Below are 6,000 nucleotides of genomic sequence, written 5' to 3' on the forward strand. Positions count from 1 at the left end.
AACGTTGCTACATTTTTTTTGCAGAATTTCCTAAAAGCTGTCGGAACGTTCGAGAACGGACAAGTATGAATGGAATTTTTACCATTTACCCATTTCTCTATGACATCGGCAAACCCGTTGAAGTGTATTGTGACCAGTCCATTGACGGCGGAAACTGGATGGTAAAAAGATGAAAATGCACAGATTTTGGTATCATAGGTTTTTCACAGTGTATTACTATTTTTAAGGTCATACAAAGACGTATTGACAGGTCTGTCAATTTCGAGCAGAGTTGGGCATTCTACAAAAATGGCTTTGGCGTTTTGTCAGGAAACTATTGGATGGGTGTAACAGAAGAAACCTTAATTTACAGCTCAGCACAAAAACATGTTTCTTTGAGTTTTGGTACAAGTTTTATCGTTTTATTTTTCAGGACTTGAAAATCTCCACAGTCTTACTTTTTTTACAAACTACGAACTTCGCATTGATATGACTGATTATGACAACGTGCAAGTTTACGCTAAGTACAGGTCAGTTGAGGGCAGGGCTAATATTGTGGAGGTTTAAGGTAAAACTTGGTTCCAAGATCTGATTTTAGAAAGGGCTTATTGAGTTTTTTTTTTTTTTCAGACACTTTAGCATTGGCGGAGAAGAGTCCAATTACAAGCTGAACATAAGTGGTTATAGTGGAACCGCAGGTGAGTCGGTGTCTGCCTTATACAAATGCAAGTTTTCACTAAGAATTTTGCAGGTAATGCTCTTGCATATCACAATGGAAAACCATTTTCAGCAAAAGATAGGGACAATGATGATCTTAGTCAGAACTGTGCCTCAGCCAATAAGGGCGGATGGTGGCACGGAAATGGGGGATACTGTTATGAATCTAACTTGAATGGAGTATACCTAAATACGCCGGACAACCACTGGATAGGAATAAATTGGGAGACTTACCGATCAAAGCATTCATTGCGGAGAACAGAAATGAAAATCCGCAGAGTTCTGTAATAAATATCTGAGTGAAAAATGCTTTGTGGATCAAAACTCCTGTTGTTGCATCACCATTGTACATATGTTATGTTTTGTGCTGATAATTATCAAAGATTATAATCTTTACTTCATTTGGATAACTTAATGTTGTACACCATGATCGCTATCTATTACTATAGGTATTATTAGTGTAACAACCTTGGCAATGGTATGGACTTTTGCCTGTCCACAAACATCTTTGTACATTTTCGACCAGTAAGCACGTGTTCAAAATCTGTGATAACGTTTCTTGGCTGCTATGTGAAACGTCAACGAATCTTTAACGTGGTCAGTTGTATTTTTTGAGTTTTACAGTTGATTACCAATATGGTTGAGTGATATGATGCTGCAAATTTACAGCACTTTCAGTCTACCGATAGCTTGTAATGTTAGTGTAACTTTAGGCCTATAATAGTTAGGCAATCAACTGTCAATTGTTTTTCCTCTTTGTCGTTATTAAAGTATCGTCACCCTTATTGTTCGTTATTTTGGTTTGGGTGCTTAGCAGTTCCTGAGCACAAAAAATAGACGTTTAGGATTTAAAGTTTAGTTTAAACAGTCGAAATGTTCTCGATAACGATGATTGCTTTCAAAACACACCCTTTAAAGTTTACAAAGAGTAGCGATTCACTTCAACGTCTAAATACAAATCTATTCGATCCTTTATAATTGAAACAAATTAGTGAATGTTGGAAGTTAATAAATCATCGTAGAAGCAAAACGATTTCGAACGACAGCATCAATCTAAACTCATGTACAAACTGCAATCATATTTACAGATATCAGCAGAAATTATTTGTCGAGTTTAATGCGCTGCATTAGTAAACGTTAACCAAACATTTTTTGAAATAAATATCGCTGCGTGCATATACAAACATTGTCACACAAATGACCAGTCTGAACAAATAATTCAGGCTACTCTTGTTTCATATTTGTGGCAACGGAATATAGTGCAGCATACATTTTGTAATGTGATTTCTAATAACCAAAGTGGTTGCGTTTGAACCACAATGTTCCAAATGCAAGAAAAACACTAACACGTATGAAAGGTGGAAACGAGGCGTACTGACATATCCCACTCAAGTGAATCATATAAACAGTGATAATGCAGGTGGGACTAAAATGCGAATCTTTGAATTTGAGACTCTTTCAACAAGCAGAAACCCCAAGCTTATTCATGCTAAAGTTTGTAGTTCTCTTAAACTACTTGGTGGCACGGTGGAGGAACTTTTTGCTATACTTCAAGCCTAAACGGCCTTAACCAAACATGGCGTCCGAGAGTCTTTAGTGGAGTCGAAATGAAAATGTCCAATTATGGAAATTTATGATTATGATTTTATTTCCCCTTGTGAAAGAAAACATACCGCCACAATAACAGCACAAAAACAATCACAAAGTCGGAAATAGTTTTACAGTGTTACCAGTCGAGTGCTTGGCATAAATTCCAGTCTGTAAATCGAACTGGAACTATGTGCACATAAAACTCGTTTGCGAGGTTCGAACCCACAACCCTCCAAATACCAACCAAATCATTTTTAATTGAACGTGTACCAACAACACTTGCAGTGTCGATGGAACAATTTCTGTAACAATTTGTAAACCTAGAACTATTTCTGGTCGAAAATTTGTTAAAACTTGCATCTGTTTTATTCAGAGAACTGATAGAAGTATACAGTAAATTCCTGCTATTCGTACTGACACAATCCTAACCTTAGGTCACTCTGATGCCCCAAACGGTCAATTATCGGTTACAAAATATGTTATTTTAAATCAAAAGCTTTTTATCTTCGAATTTTAACAAAAACGAACACTTGTCATGAGTTTTTTACAGATTTGCCGGAAAACAACATACTTAAGCTAAACACCCCACAACTTTAAGTGGTAACAAAAGTGAAAGTTGACAAAGGATTAATTTCGTACCCTATTACAACGTTTCAATATTTCTGCAGTTTGGAGCCTATGATCACTACGGCTGTTCTCATCCATAGTGTCCTGGCGTCAGGTTTGTCATTCTTCATTCTCTTACTAATATTTTACTTCTATGTTATGTTAAGCTGGTAACTACAAACAAAGAGTAAGTTAGAAAAAAATTGCGATTGAAAGTCTTCTTAAACATAGTTGCAACCGCAATGAAACATTCTATATTTTGCCTTATGCAATCCTTTCGGGGTCTTTCATGTTCAGAGTGAACGAATCAGCAGATCTTTGTCAGTTTTGCTATGGATCTACTGACACATTATCATACAAAAGTGATTGATGTGAAAATCATAGTGTCAAATTTTGCAATGTTAAACAACGAAAGGTTTATATTCTTAGCTTGGCAAACACTGCAAGATCACGTGTTTTTGAACAGATCCGTGTCCGAAATCAAGGAAAACTTCGTAAACGATCTACATTCGACTATTCTAATTTTTACGCAAGTGGTTAACAAAAGCAGTATTGTGTCAAGCCTTGACGTTCGCAAAGCAGCAGCGGAGTTTTCATTATTTATCCATTTATCTACAACATCGGCAAACCACTTGAAGTGTATTGTGACGAATTGACAGAAAAATTTTGGTTGGGTAGGCAACTGAGGATGATTTGTATATTTATTAGTTTTCATATGAGACAAAACTATACAGTAGGTCATAGTGATCCGGTCTTCAACCTTCACTTCTTTACAGTCGTTACTTTTAAAGATAGTGTCAAACTCTTTAAGCAAAGACTTAGCCTAAGAAAGGCCGAATGTATGTCCATACATTGCCACATTTCTTTATGTTAGTGTAACTTTTATTGACTGATTAACGCGGAACCACCGCCTCTAACTTGGTAAATAACAGGTTCCCTGCAGTGACGGCTTACCGCTGAAGTTAGAGGTGAACTGATCACATCTATCAGGGCTTCAAGTAAAACAAGATAAATAAAATATAAAAAGACAAGAACGTTCGCGACCTCCACAGTTCAAATACGATACAACACAATGGAACACAACACCAACGCGTTTTCAACCACACTACGAAAACTCCAAACGTCACGAGGCCCAAACGAGAACTGCCTTAAATCTAGAACGAAGCATGACAGTCCAAAATTCGCATGATCTTGCGCCGCACGTGGCAAGCAACTGAAGCGATACGTTTGAGAGTGTCGTTACAAAAACAAGGCGAAACACAAGTACAAACAAAAATAGCGGTAAATATAGACAAACGCGCGTGTAATAACAATTTAAATATATAGTAAAAACAATGTAAATATGAACAAGGAGTGTGTGGGTAGTCAATAAAAGCATATGTGAAAATAAAAGAAACAAACCGTAGAAAGTATGAAATATTTTAGTTACAATAAGACCAAATGGATTTGGTCCATAAAAAAGCGGAAACATATTAAAAAGAAAACTAACTAGAAAACAATGCTCATTAATTAGCTGACAAATTCAGCACACACTTAAATCAGTCTGTATATTTCTTATGCGAAACACTTTGGAAATCGATTTCGCCCAAATATATGGCATCGTCAGTCCTAAACAGGAAACAAATAAATCACGATGTAAAAAGATAAAAATGTAAAAGAATAAAAACGGATACAGGTATGTTGCAGTTAAACCACACAAGACCCTGCTGCAACGGCTACAACACCACAACTGATTTGAGACTGAGAGTTTTTGCGGGGAAAAAACACGATGAGATAAGAACGTTATCACGGGACACGTAAAAGGACACAATGAAAACAAAACATTCGAACAGTGCCTAAAGCAGACTACTTAAACTGTGGTAAAATCGTCTTGGCAATATTTATCGTGGCATCAAGTTTACCAAACCATTTGTCCTCGCAAATATCCAACAAATGCATTTCGGGTTGCTCCAAGAAGGTTACTCGAAAGCATTGTTCGATTGCGGGTTTTTCTTTAAAACCGTCGAGTGGTTGGAGCTGTAATGGTGGAGCATAGCCGCCCTGTCGTTGGAAACCGAAAGGTCGCATGCATTCCAGGTTGACCTGTGTGCATTCCAACGTGTGGAAAACTTGTTCTTTGTTTGGCCCACGTAGTTTTGTTGGCATAGAATACAAGTAGCAACGTAAATACCGTAATTCCGACAGTTTAGGTTCTGCCGCAGTTTGAACACTTTGTTGTTAGTTTTGAATATCTGCGTCGGAAACACCATGGAACTATGGTCTTTATAATTTCCGCATAGAGCGCAAGCTCCACATGGCTTTGAAGAACCATCCCCTGTGTTCACATGGGCGAGAGAAATTCGCCGGTGGCTTGTCAGGAACCCGCCAAGGGTTAGGGGTCGTTTGTACACCACTTTAGCCTCCGGCTTTAGTTCTTTTTCGGTCTTTATCAAGTGGGGAAAGGCTGTAGCCCAAGCCACGCTTTGTGGGCTGTTCTCGGGGCAAACACGTTCCAGCGTTCGTTCGGTCCATTTAGCGGCTAGATTAATTACATCATTCGTCATGGATTTGGGAAAGTCAGACTTAAGACACTTTTGTTGTATTTTACCCAAAGCGGGTAAAACACTTTTCCTGGTAGCGGCAGACGTAACCAGCCTTTATTCCAACCTTGACCGCAATCTGGTTGAACAAGCTTTAGTTCATTGCTTGCAACACCACTCTAGCTTTAATGCTTCAATCCGCAAAACCTTGACTAATCTCATCATGTTTACGATCGAAAGTATTGTCACTCAGTACCAAGACGGTTTCTACAAACAACTGAAAGGAATCGTCACTGGGGATAACCACTCAGTCTCAATTGCGAATATTGCAGTTCACTATATCATCAAAGACCAGGAGCGTTTAGTGCTTTCTCGAACTGCTCTATTCAAGAGATTTATAGACGATATAATTTGGTTATCGTTTGGGAAAAGAAGTACGGACTGCGTAAAATCGCACCTATTGCGAACTTTTGAATCAAAAGGTCTTTTATTGACTTTTCGCAGTTTGGACACTACATGCGCAGGTACAAAATTAGAATTCCTTGACGTACAACATGTGGCCAGTAATGCAAGACCAGGTTTTTATACT

This window comes from Phallusia mammillata, chromosome 2 (assembly GCF_965637545.1).
Source record: "Phallusia mammillata chromosome 2, kaPhaMamm4.hap1.1, whole genome shotgun sequence".
Taxonomy (NCBI): domain Eukaryota; kingdom Metazoa; phylum Chordata; class Ascidiacea; order Phlebobranchia; family Ascidiidae; genus Phallusia; species Phallusia mammillata.